Source organism: Pleurodeles waltl, chromosome 7 (genome assembly GCF_031143425.1).
Source record: "Pleurodeles waltl isolate 20211129_DDA chromosome 7, aPleWal1.hap1.20221129, whole genome shotgun sequence".
Classification (NCBI taxonomy): domain Eukaryota; kingdom Metazoa; phylum Chordata; class Amphibia; order Caudata; family Salamandridae; genus Pleurodeles; species Pleurodeles waltl.
In genome coordinates this window covers 1,025,133,748-1,025,153,951 of record NC_090446.1, presented here as the reverse complement: position 1 = coordinate 1,025,153,951, position 20,204 = coordinate 1,025,133,748, and the positions used below count along the sequence as shown (strand labels likewise).

General features: G+C 46.2%; 1 protein-coding gene across 1 annotated transcript in view; it reads right to left on the bottom strand.

Annotated features, from left to right (window-relative positions):
• The window catches only part of LOC138245863 (ATP-binding cassette sub-family A member 9-like), a 2,236,336-nt gene that overhangs the window by 693,898 nt on the left and 1,522,234 nt on the right, over window positions 1-20,204 (bottom strand). The window lies entirely within an intron of this gene.

The following is a 20,204-nucleotide window of genomic DNA, read 5'->3' as shown; positions in this document are numbered from 1 at the left end:
TAAGTCTATTTGCAGCCTAGTCAATAAATGGTTTAGTGAGGACGGCTGGTGGTGGTGGAGGAGTGGTGATGGAATTGCCTTCTAACTCTTGATACCCTCCTATGGTTGACTTTCCAGAGCTCAATTAAGTCTTGTGGATTAATTAGCCTATCATGCATGTGGGCACACCAGAAAGATCTCATAGGTATTCCATGAGCTCCAAGGAGTAAACAATGGCTCCTCTAACCCCAACAATCCGGGCCATGCTTAGTGCTTGAAGGGAATCCACATGGTTCACCTTTTGTTGGGGGGCATAGAGAATCTACATCAGGTGTAGTTTCAGGTACCTGACCATTCAGGTCAGCTGTTCATAATGGGGCATCTGCATGCAATGTGAACTGCTATGCTGATGTCTGACACCACCCACATTCTTCCATTATCATCCAGTTATATCACTGTGACTAGAGAATGGTTTGGGTGATGGCAGAAATTAGGCACCTCGTTCTAGGTCTGAGTGGGGGGGGGTATTAGAATCTGCAACTGTGACAGGTAAACACATTCTTGTTTCTGATGAGACAAAGATGAGTTATAAGATGCTTTTATCTCTTGGGGATTCTCCCATGATGTGAGTCATGTCAACAGTTTTATTGTCCCTTACCACCATGTTTTTCATTGCAGTAAGTAAATGTAAATACTGGCCATTCAACCACTCTAAATTGGGTGGAGGTTGAAAACCTCTGACAGTGCTCACTCTATCTGACTGTCGAAGGAGTATTTCAGAGACGGAGGCAAAATAGTCTCAGACGATGAAATTCTTAAGGTCCTATTAAATGTAAATCAGGAGGAGAACCTTCAGTTTGGCAGAGAGGGAACTCTTTTGCCCCAAACTCTGAATCAGCCCCTTTGTGTTCAGGTTATCTAATCTTTTAGCAAAGGAAACTTGCATTGATGGATGAAAAGTAAAGGGACACTAGTACCGTTTGTGGATTCAGGAACACCGCTGAGTTAATGGAGCCTTAGCTTTTTGTTTATAGGACTGATTCATGTGTTTGTGGTGTGAAGGAAAGATGTATTAAAAAAGGAAACATTTCTGTCTGTATGAGACTTTTGTGTCATTCCTTTGTGGGCCCAGTTACGCCCCTCACTCCCATCATTTAGAGAAATACTTTGAATAAAACTATAGCTGAATAAATCAAATGGTTTTACAAGACAGATCATAGCAAGACACACAGGTTCAATTTGGTTTCTATGTGAAAAGAGATGATGAGTGTTGATAGGTGTTGCTTGGAATTGTGAGGTAAAGCAGCAGCTGTTGCAAAAAATCATATACACCATATTCACAGGAACATTTACTCCCTCTCCATATTAATCTTTCCAAAACCCTTGCCATCTTTTGGCCACCCAGATTCTCTTGATGTTCTAACATGGAGTCAGTGCTGTAGGAAGATTGGATTCTGTGAGAGAAATGTTCCTAATGAGTCAGATCTGAATCCTGATTGAATAACAGGCCTAAAAATGTAATTTCTCACAGAGAGTAACTCTTTAGAATGCATTGTGATGGCTAACATGCAAAAGGACTTGGCAACAGTTTGTTTGGAGACTAATGATGTAGAAGACAGGTGACTCAAATTTAGTCATGTATCCAATTTTTACCTTCACAGTCTAATGGGTGTCTCGCAACATTTTCTGTAGACTCTTCCTTCATGAGGTTTACATTTGCAGGTGCAGCACCTACCCTTTTACCAATTCAAGTATTCGCACACAAGTTCAACTGCACTTCATGGTAGGAAATGTGAGTTCCACACTAGGATAGAATTTCTTGGATTTATAATTTGTCAACAAAGTCTGCATATGGCTGGTAGGAAGGTTTGTGTGGTATTAGATTGACCAAACCCATAGAACGCCCATTATATTCAATGTGTTTTAAGAGTTTGTCTTCTTTTGCAGGACATTTATTAAGCAGGTTCCCAACCTCTGTCTCCCACTACATGTTTGCTTTGTAATTGGATTGTTTGTTGTTGTTCTAAGGAAGTGGACAATGAAAAATGCCTTCACTTCAGCCCCACTTCTGGCTCGTTCACATTTAACTTGACTGCTTGTGGTGGATGCTGATGTGGTATTAGGAGTTGAATTGGCTCCAACAAATGTTGCTATGAAGAAACTATATTCTGAGCCATACCTTTCAAACAAATTGCCCTTGCAGTATAGAGTTATACACATAATTATGAAGAAATTTTGCCAAGCAAAGTCCCCTTTCAGGAAAAGAGACCCTTTCTTTTGGGAGCACAACATAAAGACACTGTCTACAACGGCCATAAGAATTTACAGTTTCTGTGGTTGGCAAGGGTAGTTACACTGAGACAGTTATTGTGAACATTGTGTTTTGCTGAGTTTGATTTTTGTATTACCTTCAGACGTGGAATGGATGGGCGTAAGGCCAATTCCTTGTCACAAAATCAAGACCCCAGTAAAAATCTCCAGGAGTGCTCAATATCATTCCGGAACAAGATAATAGGAGTAGTTTCAGTGGATTCATTCCTGGACCAATTAAGAGCTGCATTGCATGCTAATGGGTTGGTTCACATCAGTTCTACTATGATCTATGACAATAGGTCTTCCTTTTTAAGCCAATGCTTTATCTTTTCCACACTAGAATTACAACAGTAAGTTCTCACTTAGGCCCTCATTATGACTTCGGCGGTCAAAACAGTTGACCGTCTAAGTCACGCCCACCAGGAGACTGCCATTGATGGCGGTCTTGAGACCACCATATTTTGACGTGGGGTGAGTGTTTGAAACATTTCAATACTCCGTCCATCATCCTTTTGTGTTGCTAAAGTTGCCCTAAGTGGGAAGGGTATTCCCAGACATGGGTCCCTTGCTCACTGTGCCACTGGATTCAAGCTAGCCTGGCTGATGAAGGGTGATACCCTGAAACCGGTCCTAGAATGCTTGTTTCCGGTTCAGGGAGAACCTGGCCTGGCAATTCGGGCTGGACTGTTCCCATGGGGAAGAGGGTCAAGACTGATTTGCATATGGCTGGGTCTAAACTGGGGTGGGGTGGCATGGTGAGCAAAAGAACAATGGATTAAACCCAGATCTGTGACTGGGGTGAGTGTTTGAAAAGTTTCAACACTCCGTCCATCATCCTTTTGTGTTGCTATTATGACTCCTGGCAGTTCTCCGCCATAAATTGAGCGAAGAGACACCAGCAGCCATACTGGTAGTCGGCGGTCTAGTGGAGGTTGCTCTGCTGGCACCGCCACATCATCACTACACTGCCCGCTGTATTACAAGCTTGTAATCGGCGTGGCGGTGTTGTAGTGATGGGGCAGTGCCAGCCGAGCAGGCCCCTATGGACCCCGTTCCCTCCCGGACAACCACCAAGAGCAGGAAAGGTGATCATCTGACAGGGGAGGGGGGTGTTGAGTGTTGTGTGCATGAATGGGGATGTGAGTGTTTCTAAATGGAAGGGAGGGTGTTTGTGTGCATGTGTGTGCATGTATCTGTGTGAAGGTGTGAATGAGTGTCAGCGGGCGGTGTTGTGGATGCATTTATGTGTATGAATGTGTGTGCGTGGATGTGTGGCATGTGCATGCGTGGATGGGGGTGGGGGGTATGTACAGGGTTTGGGGGCAGGGGAGGGCAGGGGAGGGTGGTGTCTATGGGGTTCGGGGAGTGGGAGGGGGGTCATGGCTATTTCAGGGGGGAGTCGCATACTGGCGACAAGAATGTTAATTTGTGTCACCAGTATCCTTTCTGCCAGGTATTTCCTGGCGGGGTTGCCGTCATGATATTCCTGACAGAAAGGAGACCCATAATACCGTCGGCACACACACAGCCTTGGAAAACCTTAAGTCAAAACCTTAAGTATTGATTGTATGACTGGGTAACCTTTAGACCAAGGTAAAATGGCTAGAGTAATAGACAGCCTTTCACAAATGCTAGTTTTATACCTTGCAGAGGAGTACACATGGCTTCTGAACCGGCCCAGTTAATGTAGCAAGTTGCAGTTTGTTTATTTGGGTTGCAAAAAACTATAGTATCACATCTTGGCACACAATTTGATGAAAATGTTTATCTACAAGTTTTCACCCTCAATCGGATGGCCTAGCTCCGAACATATAGCAGTCCTTAAAGCAGAATGTAATTTGTTATCTTTGACATCCATGGATCTTGGGTAGAGAGGGTATGTCTTGCAGAATATGCTTATAACCATTTTATGTGAATTACAGGTATGATCCATTATGTCTACCTTTGACTAGTCCAAAGGCCTTTTCTACAGTGGCATGTGTACAGAAATATTCAGCATCCTGATACTGAAGCAGACTCACTCTAATTTGTTAAGAGCCAAAACCTTTTTCGAAAAATTGCTGCTAGAAAAGACAACCTGGGCCAATTTATAACATTAGAAAATAAATTCAAATACTGTTGCTGTTTTCACTCTTGATTTTTGGGAGCCTATTCTAATGTAAATCCTTAGACAAGTCAATCCATTGAGTTATGAGTTATAATTTCTTGAAAGTATGAAAATTCATCATGTTTCATACTTTGTTTTTCAAAGCAGCCTCTAAGAAAGCCATATTTTGACCCTCTCCAGTAACTATTAAATTACTATTTGAATATTAAGGCCCTGATTATGACATTGGCTGTAAATCACACTTACCGCCACGCTAACTGCCGCCAACGTATGGCCACTGTGGCAGATATCCGTTCACCATTTTATGACACACACACACCAATCTGACAGAATACTGCCACAGACACAAATCCGCCAGACCAAAGGTCAGTGATAAACTGGCAGTATCAAAACTCACACCATTAAGCCAACAGAACAACGCCTACCACAACATGACCCACAAATCACCACAGTGGACATTCAATGGCGGTGAGCCGTGCTCAAAATACACACACACAAACAAAACAGCACCACATTGGACAATCCAAACAACACACTCCTGCCACCCATAAACACAATACACACACACCCACATCACTATAAAACACACACCACCATTACTCATAACCCTTTACGACTACAAACAAATGCCACCAGAGAGACAGCAAGACAACTGACACACCACTCACACCTATACACCACTCACGTACCCCACATCACACACCCCAACACATTAGCCAACACACCCTCACCTACACACATCACACAACACCCATGACACCACAAAGACACCCCTGATTCTCAGAGGAGGAGCTAAGGGTCATGCTGGAGGAAATCATCAGTGTAGAGCCTCAGCTAGTTGGAGCACAGGTGCAGAAGAAATCCATTGCAAGGAAGATGGAGCTATGGCAGAGGATCGTGGACAGGGTCAACGCCGTGGGACAGCACCAAAGAACTAGGGATGACATTAGGAAGAGGTAGAACGACCTACGGGGGAAGGTATGTTCCATTGCAGGAAGACACCAACTCGCTGTATAGAGGACTGGTGGTGGACCCCCACCTCCTCCCCCACAACTAACAGCATGGGAGGAGCAAGTCTTGGCAATCATGCACCCTGAGGGCCTGGCTGGAGTAGGAGGAGGACTGGACTCTGGTAAGTCAACTCTTTACTACTATCACCCCCTTCCTGCATGCCATCACATGCCCCCACCCTCACCCTTACCCCCACTCCCATCACTCCACCACGTCCCACCCCCCCACCATCACATCTCACTCATCCCAAAGCCAAGCCTTGCATGCCATACCAATGCATTGACACCACTCACAGCCCTGCATGGACACCTATCACTAAAGCATGCACACTAGAGAGAATAAGCTAGCCCACCACATACCAACTTACACAAGTGGAAGCTGCCAGGGCAAATACAACCAAAGAGGGCAAGCCACTGATGCACAATGTGTCACACACAGAAAAAATAACACATCATTTACATCCACACAGGTATCCCAGCCAATGTAACTGGAGAGGAGATGCCAGCAATATCCAGTCCCCCCACAGAAGAGGCCCACAGTGATGACCGCAGCTCTGGTCGCCTGGATCTGGATGACCAACCTGGCCCATCAGGGACCTCTGGACAGTCGGTAACCCAAGCCCAGTCACAGACAATGACAGAGCCTCCCCCATCTGGAAACACCACTACAGCACCCACCCAGCATACCCACACCTCTGTCCCCAGGACATGTGAATCAGCAGTGTGTCCACCTCTACAGGGACTCCAGGCCACACCTCGTACCCATGACAATCAGGGACCTGGGGTCAGTGGCAGTGGGCACATGGTTTAGGGGACAGAGGCACAGGACAATTGGGAAACTAGGAGGAGTGCTGTGCGACGGGGGAGAACAGGCCCAGGGAACCGACTCTCCAGGAGGCACTCACCGCGATCCTGGGAGCATACTAACATTCCCAGGACACGATGGGCCAGATCCTGGACAATGTGCAGGAGAACAGGCGGCTGCAGGAGGGACAGTACCAGGGGATCAGGGAGGACTTGCAGGCCATCAACACCACCCTGGTCTCCATAGCAGGGGTGCTGGCAGACATGACCAATATAATGCGGGAGGCAGCCTCACAACAACGGGCCTCTGCCACTAGCCAGACATCTGAACTGCCTTCTACCTCCTCTGCCGCTAGTGGACAGGAGGCCCGCCACAGGACTCACAGGCCACCAGCACCCATCACCCTGTAGAAGGAGAACCACCCCACAAACGTTCCCTGCGATCCAAACAGAAGCCAGAGACTATTGCCAAGACCCCGCCAGGAAATGAGACTCTCCTGAATGTCACCCTTGTGTCCCACTCTGTCACCCTATCCACCTTGAACTGCCATTGCTCCCCTTCCTCTGTCCCCATGGACAATGCACCTGTGCTACGGACTGGAACTAAACCCTGGAATTTCCTCCATCATCACCCCATCCCATTGCACTTGCCCCTCCATATGTTAGCACTTCAATAAACACCCTTTGAAAAAAAGCATTTTGGAGGATGTCATGTATATCAAATATGTATTCATTGTAATAAGTACAAACATTGCAAATCAACTGTACAGAAAATGAGCACATATGAAAGACCTGTAGATAGCTGCAGTGATCACACCAGGAGCAATTGTGAGGCACCAACATATGAAAAATGAATTGCAAAAGGGTACAGTAAGTGGGCATAGAATTGGGATATAACAGCATGCCAGTGCCAAAAATTTACAAAATAATGACAATGAAATGTGAAGTAACACTGTCTTACCTGTGTGTCATTGGAAATATTGTCTGATCACTGCTGTTCTGTTGTCCTCATCCTCATCCTCTGCCTCCTCATCCTCACTGTCCACAGGGTCCACTGCTGCCACACGGCCATCTCCAGCCACCTCCTCCTGCTGAAAAGGTACATGGCATCTCAGGGCAGGGTTGTGCAACATCCAGCATGCCACTATTATCTGGCATACCTTCTTGGGTGAGTAGCACAGGGATCCACTTGTTAGATGGATGTACCTAAACCTGGCCTTCAGGAGGCCAAAGGTTCTTTCTATGATCCTTCTGGTTCGCCCATGTGCCTCATTGTAACATTCTTCTACCCTTGTCTTGGCATTCCTCACAGGGGCCAGTAGGCATGATAGGTTGAGGTAACCAGAGTCACCTGCAAATATTGAGGGTCAACATTTAGCCAAACACTATACCATATGGCCCATACCCATACACCAACATATACTGGGTGGGGACCGGGGCTCACCTATTAGCCACACACTGTGCCTCTGTAGTTGGCCCATCACATTTGGGATGCTGCTAGTCCTCAGGACAAAGGCATCATGCACCGACCCTGGATACGTAGCATTGACATTGGAGAGGTACTGGTCCGCCAAGCACACTATCTGCACATTCATTGAGTGGAAACTCTTACAATTTCTGTACACCTTTTCATTTTGACAGGGGGGACAAAAGCAATATGTGTTCCATCAATCGCCCCAATTATGTTGGGGATATGTCCCATTGCATAGAAGTAAGCTTTCACTGTGGCCAAATCTTCCACCTGTGGGAAATACAATGTAGCTGCACATGTGTTTTAATCAGGGCAGACAACACTCTGATCAGCACTATTGAGAACATTGGCTGTGACATTCCTGCTGCCAAGCCCACTGTCACAGCTCTGTGATTGAGGCCCTGTCTAGTCTATAGGGAGGATGAAGTGCCTGTCCTCCAGTCCAGCCAAGTCCAGCAGGGGTCTGTACACAGGGGTATGTCTCCATCTCCTATTCATCCGCAGCGGTAGCAATCTAAGGGACAAAAGAGTGAGGAGACGGTCACAAACTGAACAATGGGTCAACAACAGTAAGATACAAGCTGACAAATTGAAATGGGTCGGTGAGAATTATCCTGTATGTCCAAATTTTAACAGTGACGCAGTTATTTACCAGGGCCTGCCCACCCCCTCCCCGAAATTGCGTCCGACTGTCCTGTGTTGAGGGACAGGTTGAAGTGAGGTAATTCCGCTGACGTTGTGCGCCGTTGCGGGAGGCGGTCGGGAACCACCGTGCAACTCCTCATTGGTTAACATTGGGCCCTATGGGGTACAGTGGCCAATGGTGATCTACGCCGGCGGTGACGGTATGCACCACCACAGACGCGACCACCATTTTCTATCTGATTCCTCACTTGCTACCTGACCTTCAACAGGAGAGGACCTACACTGCATGTGCTGCTGTGACCTGTGTCTGGAACCTACCATGGCCCTCTGTGACTGGGGAAAGGACCCCTGCCTTCACTTTGGCAGAGTTGGAGAAACTGGTGGATGGGGTCCTATCCCAGTGTGGACTGCTGTATAGGCCTCCAGACCAACAGGTGATTATACTGTGGGCACGATGCATGTGGCATGAATGCATGGAGTGGTGTGTGGAGCCCTCGTTTAAGGAAGGGTGGGTGGAGGTCCCCCGGACGGCGTACAGGTTGTGTGCTGGGCCATGTGTGTGTAAATGGTGATGTGAAGGGGTTTGGTGGGCCATAAGTGTAACAAGCAGGACTGTTTGACTAATTCCATTTTCCTGTGTATATTGCCACTGCAGGTCAGTGCCCATCAAAAGAAGGGTATATAGCGTGCCATCGCCGAAGATGTGTGGACCCTGGGGGTCTACGGCCGGCGGAGCACCCACTGTCAGAAACGGTGGGAGGACCTGAGACGCTGGGCACGAAAGACGGCAGAGACCCAGCTGGGGATGTCCTCCCAATGAGGAAAGGGTGCCCGTCGAACCATGACCCGCTGATGGCCCGCATACTGACGGCGGCCTATCCTGAGCTGGATGGGCGCTTGAGGGCATCACAGCAGCCACAAGGGGATGAGTACAGTGCCCATCATTACAACCTAACCATGGTAGGGAGGTATCCGGGTGGGGGATGTGTGTCAGTGGGTGCCCCTAGGCCAGGCCTGACATTGTAGCATAGGTCATCTGGTGGCAAGGGTCCAGAAGGAATAATCCTGCTACCTAGCTCATAGGCATCCACTACTGGTCAATGCTGCGTGGGTCCCAGGTGTGCTGGATTTACTGGTGTGTGCCCCTCCATATGCCTTGGTGGCTAGCAATATCAATGGTAGTGCAATGCATAGTGCGTAGGCCTGTACCCTGTGTGTGAGTGTACTGTGTACGCCAACTGTGGTGTTGGTGCAGCCATTGACCAAGTGTATCCTTTGTCTATTCCCCCCCTTTTTGTTTTGTCACCCTGTCCTTGTGTGCATTAGCATCATCTGGCAGAGGATCAGAGGTACTGGCGATGGAAGGAGCTGCATCCCACAGGACCCAGGTGGCAGAGCCTACCAACGGTGAGGGCACCAGTGGGACAGAAGGCGAGGGGAGCACCACGGCAGAGACTGGATGGGACAGTTTGGACACAGATACACCCTCTGATGGAAGCTCCCTGGTGGTGGTGGACACCTCTGTGACCACCCCAGCTACAGGTACACCTGCCACCCCCGTACCAGCACCACCCTCCCAGCAGCCCCTCAGCGAGTTGCCCCTGCGGCTCACCCAGGAGGGTGGGCATCTCCTTTGCTCCAGGCACCTCAGGCCCTGCCCCAGTTAGCCCTGCTGCCCTGAGTGAGGAGGCTATTGACCTCCTGAGATCCATCTCTGTAGGGCAGTCAACCATTGTGAATGCCATCCAGGGACTGGCAGCCCGTATGCAACAGACTAATGCATTTTTGGAGGGCATTCACACTTGGTTGGTGGCCCAACATAGATCAATCCAGGCTCTGGCCTCCTCTCTGATGGCAGCCAGTGTCCCTGCTTCCACCCTCCCCCCTCCAACTTCCTCTTCCCAAACCCATTCCCCTCAACCCCAACCTATCCCAAGCACACAGGCAGATGAGCATGCACACAAGACAACACACAAGAGTGGCACAGGCAGACACAAGCACCACACTTCATCCCACAGGCACTCACACAAACACCATTCAGATGCAGACATACCAACATCCACAATTTCCACTGAGTCCCCCACCTCCTCCACCTCCCCCCCAGTTCCGTCAACACTCACACCTGCATGCACTACACCATCATCCACTACCAGCGTCACCACCACACCTAGCAGAACACACACCTCACTGGCAGACACCTCCACAACAGCCATGCACACGTCCCCTGTGTCCTCTCCCACTGTGTCTGTCCTCCCCCTCCTAAAGGACACAAACGTGAGCACTCAGACACCTAACAGCCATCCACCTCACAACAGCATCCAGCCCATGCACCTGCACCCAAATCAGCAGACAGACACCTCCTACAACCACTCCCTCTTACTCCACTCCCAAACCTTCTACTTCTTCACCACCCCAAAGTCCCTAAAAAGCCTTTCCTATCTACCATTGACCTCTTCCCTACCCCTCCCCCTGTCCTGCACGTCTGGCCAGGGTGGCAAAAACCCTGCCAAGCACCTCAGCCACCCAGTCCACAGGTCCAGGAGTCACCACACCCACTTGTGGTGGAAAGGATCCAGGGCACATGTCCTGAGGGTGAAGGAGCCTGAACCAGGCAGCCTCAAGGGTAAGGAGCCTGAACCAGCTGCTGCCAGGAAGCTCAAGGGGCCTGCCCCAGCTGCTGACAAGAAAACCAAGGAGCCTGCCCCAGCTGCTGCCAAGAAGACCAAGGAGCCAGCACCAGCAGGCAGGAAGGGCAAGGGGCCTTGGGCAGGAACTCAGACGGAGCCCCCACCACCAACCATGGTTGTGCAGCCACCTGAGGCTGCAGGGGATGGGCTGGAGCTTCCCCCCACCTGCAGCAGCAGCAGCACCACCACCACCAGTGGGCAGCCATCCGAGGCTGCAGGGGATGGGCTGGAGCTTCCCTCCACCAGCAGCAGCAGCACCTCCACCACCAGAGGGCAGCCATCCGAGGCTGCAGGGGATGGGCTGGAGCCTCCCCCCACCAGCAGAAGCACCACCACCATCAGTGGGAAGCCATCCGAGGCTGCAGGGGATCAGCTGGAGCTTCCCCCCACCATCGGCTGCAGCAGCAGCACCACTACCACCACTGAACAGCCGTCACCGCCGGTGGACAGTATGTAGTCCTGCCCCCAGAACCCTCCAGAACCAGTGGGTAAGACACCCACCAACCCCAGTCTCCCCAGGACCAAGCACAGGGCATGTTGCCCTCTCCAGAGCCAGTGGGTAAGACACCCACCAACCCCAGCCTCCCCAGGAACAAGAGCACAGGGAAGGATGCCCCCTCCAAAACCAGTGGGTAAGACACCCACCAACCACAGCCTCCCCAGGACCAAGCACAGGGCATGTTGCCCTCTCCAGAGCATGTGGGCAGGTCACCCACTTGAGAGACTGTGGCCTTGCACTCCCCAGGACCAAGCACAGGGCATGTTGCCCCCTCCAGAGCATGTGGGCAATTCACCCACTTGAGAGACTGTGGCCTTGCACTCCCCAGGACCAAGCACAGGGCATGTTGCCCCCTCCAGAACCAGTGGTCTTGTTTCATCTCCCAGCTGAGGTGCCCCCCATCCCCCGTCCCCCTGAAGTGCCTGCCTATTTTCCAACTGATGCCCCTGCATTGTTTGCTCCGTGTTCATGCAGGTGGCGAGTGGGGTCTTGGACTTTGGCCTGTGGCCATGTGGCCCACGCAAACTGAAGACTGGGCAGTGTCCTTTGAACTGTACAATTGTAATTATCTGTTACATTGGCTAGACTTTATTTATACTGTGTTGTTCTTATTACACTCACTTTAGTAAATTTATAGTGTCCTTGCATTATTCATCCGAGTTACGGGGTAAATATGTTTTAGTAATGCAGCTGATTGGGTGTATGGTGTTGTGGGGGGGTGTTATGCGTGTGTGTGTGTCATTCTCTTTTTCCTTCCCCCCTCCCTTGTGTGCTAGGGGTCTGTACTCACCATCATTGTCTTCGCTGTAGTTGGTGTTCGTGGTGGAGCAGCACGTAGAAGACTATGGGGAAGACATGCAGCTCGGGCTCCATGGCGGCGTGGTTTTTCCCTGTGTCTCCAATGGTGAGTCCTTTCACTTCTGTGCAGTGTTTCCACCAGGCTTTTGATGTCGTTGGTACTGCCCCGGAAAAGGTGGCGGTTTCCTGTGTCTTAATACGGTGGGTGGAACACTGACTTCTGCCTGGCTGTAGGCATCTACCGCCATGGTGGCTGTTGTTTCTGCCCTGGTGGTCGGTGTGGTAAAGTGGCTGTCTATCTGAGATCTATCCGCCTTGGTCATAATTTGGCAGTAATTACTGCCAGCCTGTTGGCGGTATTACTGCCACTTTTACACCAACCACCAGGGTTGTAATGAGGGCCTAAGTCTATTGTATTTAAGATTCCAGAAGGGGGAGAGGTTGGTTATGCAACCTATGGTATCATGGTCAGGTTATGGTCGTAAGATTCACTCTTGGGAACCTACTGTGGAAGTTCAAGCCTCTCACCTAATTAGACACTTTCATAGTCAATGTTCTGATACACTTGGGCCTACACTTTGAGATGGAACTAGAGAGAGAAGTCATCTCATGATGGGATTGGTGGCCCATTTTATAAAGTCAAAATAGTGTGCCAAGCAGTGATGTGACAGAACCCACTGGTTCAATCAGGCATGCTGTCCATATTAGTAATGGAGAGCCACAGCAAAACAAAAAAAAATGATAATCTATATGTTTATGGTGTTCTTCACATCAGGAGCAGTCACAATAACGAGCAGAACATGGTTTTATGCAATGGGATCATGTCCATACTGCCATCCCCGTTATTCAAGTTTCAGGCGGTTGGAGGTAGCAGATGTAGTGTTTGGGATTTCAGCTCCAGTTAGCAAAGGAGACTCCACTTTGTGAATCAAGAGTAAGGCAACAGTAGCTCTGGTTGTGTATTCAGGAACACAGCTGAGTAGATAAAACTCTGACTAAGGCACAAAAATGGTAAAGCTGATGAGGTTTTCTGGTATGGATACAATGTTATAGAAACACTATTACAACCACCTCTCATCATTTTTTAGACAAAATAAATAAGTGTAATAACAAATGATCTCCAACAAAGCCTTTGCATAGCCAACCAGTCTTTTGATCATCCATGAAGGGGGAGGGGGCTTTAATAAAAGATTTGAGGTATGTAGAATAACAATATTTTGTACCTAGCTAGCCACTACAGAATCCAGCTCTTCAATGGTGCTATTAGACACCTTTAGCTGGTGAACAAGCAGAAAGGAAAATAAAGATTTTTCTATTTGTGATTATTCTCATCAACAACCTACAGACCATTTTCAACCATCACAATGCCCTCATATCCTTGGCATACTACATGGCTAAACTGATGGTGAACAACCTTTGGCTAAAGGAGGCTTTAGTACTGTATTGGTGTTTGTAGGCAAGTTTACTAAAATGGTGCATTTCTTACCACTATAAGAAGTGCCAACAATCTCCTAGCTGGTATTACACTTTTCAGATCTGTTGTACACATTCAAGTAATACCATCACAGTTTTTATCACAGATAGACAATCCTAGTTTATTTCTAGATTCTGGAAGACTCTTTGTGGTCTTCTGCACATCCAAGACTACCTATTTTCCAGCCATCATCCTCAGACTGATGGTCAGACTGTGAGGGCTAACCAGAGTTTTTCACAATATTTACACTGTCAAGCCTCACATGACCTTGACTATTAAGTAGCATCTTAATCGTTTATCACAAAAGTCCTTATGCATCTCTGGGTTTCTCCCTCTTTTATTGGTCAGCAGGGTATCATCCATGTATGATCAAAGGTGAAAGTATTCTACTGCAAGGCATGTTTGCAGTTCGACAGGTTTTTGTTAATTTGCGAAGCATTCATAAAAAGACACATCAAAATTTACTAGAAACAAAAACTAATTATATATTTGCTAATAAACACCGAAGACCAGCTCTAGATGATGAAGTAGGTGGTCAGGTTTGGTTACCCTCCAAAGACACTTATCTGAAAGGACATAGAACATGTCAACTTTCCTGTATGGGACTCTGTTCTGTACCCAATTTTGGATTTACCTGATTCTTTACAAACTAATCTGTCACTCCATGTTTCATTATTGTAAGGAGTATCAGAAGGCATAAAAACAATACAGAAACCACTGAAGGTGTCAATAAATAAAAAAATCACAATGTGTATTTGTAAAACGCCTGTTCACCCTTAGGTCTCTGGCACTGAAATGGCATTTTTATTGTAACTCACCTTAATGATACTAATTTTATCAACCTCAGGAGGATAAAGGTTGAGTGGACAAACCGTAATACAAAAATGTGACCCTGATGTCAAATACAGATTCTTGTAGAGGATGAATTAGTATACTTAGCAACCAGCCCTGGCTTGTGATAAGGACTCTGAGTAGAAGGAAAAATCTATACTGGATTCAAAAACAATTTGAGGAAAATAAATATAATGTCCCAGTATGAGGGGCTTTGTCCAAGAGGACAGATCTTGGGAAGAAGCAGAAAATGTCCATGCCCCAGATGTAACATCCTTTTTTATTATAGATTACCCTCTAAACTAAACACTGTTGATGGACACATGTGAAGGGTGCACTGTGTTGAGCAATCCTGCTGGGACTATATTCTAACTGGTACCAGTACATGCTCGGCTGAATATACTACATTGGCATTATCTTTTTAGAAGAGCTAGGAAACACACTGGGGACTGGAAGTCACAAAATGGTTCAAAACAACAATAATGCTAAACTTGAAAGTTTGTATCTCTCTTTGAAAGTATTGTGCAAGGTCTATTCTCATGTGCTAGGGCATCATGTTGCGTTCAGTTAGATCTTTTTGTTTTAACCTGTGCAGACTTGCTGTTTCAGGATTTGTTCACCAATATCTAAATCAACTGTTCAGTGAATTCTACGCAAGATACATTTTCCCCACCTTGATGGTGGGGCAAGTTTTGGATTACTTTTTGGATTCTTAAGTTAGAGGTGTAGACAAATTCCTCTTAGACACAAGTATGGAACCTTAAGGATTTGCACATTTGTGCCTACCTTTATTTAAGATCCTGACACAATAGTATTAGGCTTTTATAATATACTGAACTCAAAGGATCATTTGATTTTCATTTTCCAAATGATTTTGTTTTTCAAAAGGGTAATACAGACATTTTCAAAAGAACAGTCATTACACAAATTTCCAGTATTGGAAATAGATTTTGTTTAATTTAATAAATACCATAATTCTTTAAAATCATGTGCCAGGTGTCTATATCTACAACGGAGTTTAAAGCCAATGACTTTCTTCGCTATTGAGATTCTAGAGATCGCTGATTCGTCTAGATTAAAAGATGACTCCCCGATTTTGGCCACATCAACTGTTGATGGTATACAGGCTGATTTTCTTTAGCCTAGATTAGTGTTACACCTGACTTAAACTTGTTTCAATCCTGATGATAACGCATCTGTTGATTTAAAAAACGTGCTCACGTTTGGATGGATGTTCTACCACCAATGGTGGACAGTCATCCTTATACCACACAAGGTCACTGTAATTAAGATGGCCTACATGTTGCACTGATCTTTTGACAAAGTTCTTTACCTACTCAGTTTGGCTTATTCAATTTGTAGGCCCACAACAGGATGATGATTCTGAGTACCTAGCGGTTACACCACACTATTCAGCTGTGTTAGTTACGGCCACAACCGTCTAGTGCTTCCATCATATTCGTCTGTCCTGATGATAATCCCTGTCTATATCTCTCTGTGGGGTCAAAATGTCAACAACTATTACAATGGACTTTTTAAAATTGATTTAGGGTACCAACACTTCCACATCGATTGATGTATAACATCCATTTAACTTTATCAGTCACTTGTTTACACATGTGCATTCTTTATAGCATTTGTGCACTTTACACTCCATTTTTCACTTGCACTGTGCCGGAACACTATCCGGAGCACCATATATTTCAATATATTTGTTAATAATTGCATATAAGAAATGCAGTCAATACATTTTGTTTCAATCTTAGAATAAACCAATCTACTGTTACTGGGTTGTCCATTTAATTAAGGAATTCCCCTCCTCATGATCAGTCATTGTTTAGCTGCCAAAGGGAGATGGGTCTCGACCATGTATTCTGAATGCAGGACTTGTCTGGCCCTTCAAAAAAATTGAGAACGTCTCAAAAAAGAGACACTTGCAAATTGTATTGTTGGAGCCTTCTGGCCTGAGTGACACAGTAATACCCCCCAAGCACCTACAAAGGGGTGGAATCAGTTGCAGTTGGCCTCATGTTGGCCATTCATTCCCTGGTTTGTCGTGCCAGTGAGTTTTGTGGTACTGGTAGATCATCGAAAGTGTTAGGCGCTGTACTCACCCATGTAACTTTAATCTTCTTAATACCCAGTACAAATATAGCTCTTGACAAGGCAGACAATATTACGATGGCAAGCAGGACAAATTCATTTCCCGACTGTGCCAACTGGATAGGTGAAACTTCCTGTGTGGTTGCACCTGGACCTTTAGCTACCAGGTTCGCCACTGACACAATGCTTCAGGCCATTCATTTGATGAAAAGGGCACCGAAACCAGAATAGGCGAGGTGGAGCTGGATGTTGGCATATTGAGGCAGAACTAAAACCGTGTGTTAGAGAACCGCGGAGGCCAAGGGCCAGGGCCAATGGCCAGGGCCAGGTCTGATTTTGCAGGGCACTAGGAGTAGCACCTTTCATATTGCATATTTAGTGCTTGAATTGCTCATCTATTGACATAGCCTTGGGTGGGTTTTCTGATGGGGCAATCATACTGAGTGTACCTTCACCCTGGGTATGAATTTGCTGCTTTATGTTTCACAACATATATTTCGAAGTCAGAAGTAGGGGGGAGAGTATACTGATGGGGATTGGTTGCAGTTCACTAGGGGATGGTTAATTGCAGTGAATTCACACTTGACACCTCTGCATCAGAACTGCTTTATTGTATAATAGCAGAGACTCAAGCTGAGACCAGATTGGTGAGAGAGCACTTGTTTCAAATGTGTTTTGTGGAACTTTGAGCTACTAAATAAAACTAAAATGAGCATGGCACTTAAAGCTGAAAATAAGTATAATTTATCCAGCCTATTAATGGAGGAGACACATCCAGCAGGTGGCAAATGTACCAACCTTTGTAAACACAGCTTTAGTGCAGCAAAGTGTTCAGGTTTCATGAGAAGTTCAAGATGGGGTAGAGATCATACTTAACTGCAGCGTCCCATTCCTAATTACCCTTAGTTAGTGTGAACGGGTAAGAACATATGTCATGATATTGGGGTCCCTATAAAGGAAAACAGTCGCACTATTTATTGTACATTCACCACCACCTCTGACAGTGGGCTTCAGAGTCAGTTAGCCCAGGAATTTGCCAAGTATAATTGCAAACTGTATGGTCCTGGAAGTGGCAGTTTATTCCAGGGAGCTGTCCTACGTCTTAGATTATTTTTATATTCCTAGACCTCCTCAGGAAGATCAAAATGCCCTTGTCAAAGTCCTCTATTTAGAGGACATATCTGAAGTCATGGGCAAACCTGAATGTGAAACAGTGTATTGAAATTAGTAGCCACATTACATTGACTCTAACTCGCTACTCAACGAGGGCCTGTACTCTCACAAATTGTCTGATTTGTGATATCTTAAGTGTTGTAACATAATTAAATTCTATAGTTTTAAATGGTTTAAATTATATAATATGAAAGGGTATTAGCAGTGCATGGAGAAAGCTTGAGTTATAGTTTATGTATTGTTGTACCTATGGAGTTCAATACTCTTTGTATGGCGGTGCGTGAGTTATAATGATTCGATGGTGTTGCCTTAATAATAAGTTTGAGGTATAAAGATAATTTTAGAATTTCTAAACTTAGGGTAGTTTAAGATTGGTATGTATAAAAATAATAAATAAAGTTATAGTAACTTAAAGGTGGAGCATAAATGATAAATTAAAGGTATAAATATGACTTTAGAATTTCTAATGTTTGTGTAGTTTAAGATTGGGTTGTATAGAAAGGATAAATAGTTTTCCTAATTATAAGAAACCATAGTTCTTTCATTGAACTTAAATTGTTTTGATAAAAATTTGTTTTCAATCGTAGAGTCCAGTATTATTGAGTGGAGTGTCGTTAAGTGGCTTGTCATACAAAAGAATGGAGGAGAGTGTCCTACAATGGAGTAGAGTGGAGTAGCGTAGCATACAGTGGAATAAAGTGTCATAGAGTGCAGTGGCGTGTTGTATAGTACAGTGCTGTGGACTGCACTAGAGTGGACAGGCGTAGCATAGAGTCAAGTAAACTGTCCTAAACTGATGTGCGTCTTGTTCAGTACAATTGAGTGGTGGGTTGTAAAGTGTTGTAAAGTGTCATAGATTAGAGTAGAGTGTTGAACATTGGAGTGTAGTAGCACAGAGTGGGTAGAGGGTTGTACAATTTATTATAGTGGAGTACAGAGTGCTATAGTGCAGAGAGTGTAGTGCAACGGTGTGGACTGGAGTCGAATAGAGTGTAATAGAGTGTGGTCGAGTGGAGCAGTGTAGAGTGGAGTGGGGTGAGTGGCATAGAGTGTGGTAAAGTGTTGTGGAGTAGAGTGGAATGGAGTCTAGTGGCGTGGAGTAGCATAGAGTGTAGTAGCATGGTGTACAGTAGAGTTGCGTTTCGTACAGTGGAGGGTAGGGGCATGTTGTACAGTGGCAGAAAGTGTCATAGAATGGCGTACCACAGAATAGATGACAGTGATGTACAGTGGAGTGGTGTGGAGCAGAGTAGAGTGTGGCACAGTATTATAGAGTGGAGTGGAACTAACTGTCATAGAGTAGCGTATTATGGAGTTGCACGAGGCCCAGTAGAGTAAAGCGGAGTATAGTATGGTAAAGGGGGGGTTGAGTGGCATAAAGGAGTTGCAAAGAGTGGAGTGGAGTGTTCTACAGTGGCATAGAGTAAAGCAGAGTGCTGTAGACTAGCATTCACAGGACTACAATGTTGTACAGTAGAGTGCTATACAGTGGAGTATGGTGTGGTAGAGCGAAGGGGCACAGTTTGTCAATGAGTGGAGTATAGTATTGTTCACTGGAGGGCAGTAGAATGGTGTGGAAAATAGCTGGGTGGAGTGAAGTGGCATACACTGGAATATCATAAATTGGCGTGGCATACAGTGTACTGTACAGTGGAATTATGACAGCGGAATACAGCATAGTTGAGTGGCATAGAGTGGAATGGGGTAGAGTGGTGTAACATACAGTGGAATAGCAAACAGTAGTGTACACTGAAATAGCATAGAGTGGCACAGACAGAAGTTGTGTAGACTGGAGTATTATACAGTGGAGTGGCATAGAATGGAGTGGCATACAGTGGAGTGGTGTACAGTGAAAATCATAGATTGAAGTGTTGTGGAGTGAGGTAGAGTGTAATAGCCTACAGTGGAATAGCCTAGAGTGTAGTGGCATACAGTGGAGTGAGGTAACGTGTAGTGCCATACAGTGAAACAGTATAGAGTGGCGTGGCACAGTGTGGAGTTGCGTACTGTGGAGTGACGTACCGTGTAATACCCTACAGTGGAGTAGCATAGAGTGCAGTGGCGTACAGTGAAGTGAGGTAGAGTGTAGTGGATCAGTGGAATAGCATACATTGGAGTGGTATACAGTGAAGTGGCGTAGAGCGGAGTGATGTAAAATGTAGTGGTGTGGAGCAGCATACATTGAAATAGCGCACAATGGAGTGGCATGGAGTGGAACGGGACAGAGTGGAGTGGCATTGAGTTGAGTAGTGTATACTGGAATAGCATAGACTGGAGTGGTAGAGATTGGAATAGTGTAGAGTGGAGTAT